Source organism: Macrosteles quadrilineatus, unplaced genomic scaffold, assembly GCF_028750875.1.
Source record: "Macrosteles quadrilineatus isolate MER2022 unplaced genomic scaffold, UCM_ALF_1.0 Scaffold_1__1_contigs__length_201487025, whole genome shotgun sequence".
Classification (NCBI taxonomy): Eukaryota; Metazoa; Arthropoda; class Insecta; order Hemiptera; family Cicadellidae; genus Macrosteles; species Macrosteles quadrilineatus.
This window is the reverse complement of record NW_026542594.1, coordinates 7760469-7762337: the sequence shown is the minus strand read 5'-3', so window position 1 is coordinate 7762337 and position 1869 is coordinate 7760469.

Sequence of the window (1869 nt, the reverse complement as noted above, 5' to 3'; positions counted from 1 at the left end):
TATGTGGATGAGCAATGCAAGTGTAGAAGTAGCATCCATTTAAAAATAAAGATTTTAATCAACTATATCAGCAAATTTACACATAATACCTTCCATTAGCTTGTAAATAGCCCTTATCTGAGTAAGTGGTTAAGTAATTATGGTACATTGTGGGTAAAATCACACAAAGATTTTAATAATTTTTGCAGCGTAGTTTTTACAGCATTGTGAGTCGTGCTGTTGTTTTTAGTTAAACGTAGAAACTACGTTAAACTAGGCCCATAACGTAGAAAATCTTAATCAAAAACTTTAGAGCTGTTTTTATCTGAGTTTTCGTCTTTTTCATAAAAAAATTAAATCACCGTCAAAATTAAAAATTTAAAACTGAAGAAAAAGACTTGAGATACCATAGATTTGTACCGACATGCCGAATTGCATCACAATTAGACCATTTATGTATTACATAGCTCTCTGTATATACACACAATACAAAGACATCACGTTCAAAACCACTTTTTGGGTTCAGTGGGGATATTTTCACCCATAACTCAAACTAGAACATTTTACAAAATCCTTACCTTCTCCGTATACTGTGTATTAGGAGATAGATTACACCCAAGGCTCAATGATGAAATGATGATCCCTACAAATAAGTCTATAGTTAATAGTACCATAAAACTAATTTATTATCTAATACTTTAGTAAATGATATTGCACTTAATATGAGCCAATGACTTCTCCAGCTAATGGTATCGAAAACATAATCTTACGACAAATACTTCAAGCACAAAAATATACGGGCGTAGTGAAACTGCCCCGACGTTTTGGGTACTTTTAAAACGATGAAACTGCCCCGCTCATTAAAAAGGATTAGCAAGGGTCGGCCCCGCAAGGATAGAAATGCTGAAACTGCCCCAAGCATCCGGCCAGGTAGTCGCTACAGGAATGGGGATAAAAGGGAATTATTTTTGTCCCTGTGTCCTATCAGTGACTGCAGTCTTCCAAGTTCTTCTGCAGTTAACTGCCGTCGACTGCTTTTCCTACCAAGCCAATTGTTTCTGTACTAATACCCAACCCAACCTAACCTAACCTAACCTAACCCAACCTAGCCTAAACTAACCTAACATAACCAAACCTAACCTAACCTTAAAAAAACTGGAAATTCCTGATATTTGTGGTAGTTATTAGAAGAATACAGTCACTGATAGAACGCAGGGACAACAATAATTCCCTCTTTTTTGTTTCTGTACCTAACCTAAAATAAGCTAGTAGGATAATTCCTGATATTGGTGGTAGTTATTAGAAGACTGCAGTCACTGACATAACGCAGGGACAACAACAATTCCCTTTTCCCCAGACCCGTAGCGGCTACCTGGCCGGGCGCTCGGGGCAATTCCAGCATTTCTGGTATGGCGAGGTGACCCTTCTTGATGCTCTGTAATGAGCGGGGCAGTTTCATCATTTAAAACTTACCTAAAATATCGGGGCAGTTTCATCGTTCCCAAATATACAGATGTAAGATGAAACAACATATTTAATGTCATATGTATCTGTTTATAAAGTACTCTAAATGTAACTAGTTTTATTATTAACTTGGGACTAATCATAATCATAATCATAATTAAATAAATAAATATCCTGGGCCACTAAGCATAATGTAATCATAATTGCCACTAATATAGTTCTTTACGAAATATATAAAAGAGATGTTTCGCTCAAAGGAGAGAAATTTAGAGATGGGTCAGTTTGTTAGTTGTCAGTTAATTTAGTTATCACTATTCTATTACAGATGAGATAATTTTATCTTTAATGCTATAATGTTATGATAACGGAACGCTGTTTCATAACTTGCTAAGGCACTCTAGTTTAAAACAATCATAACTGTATTGA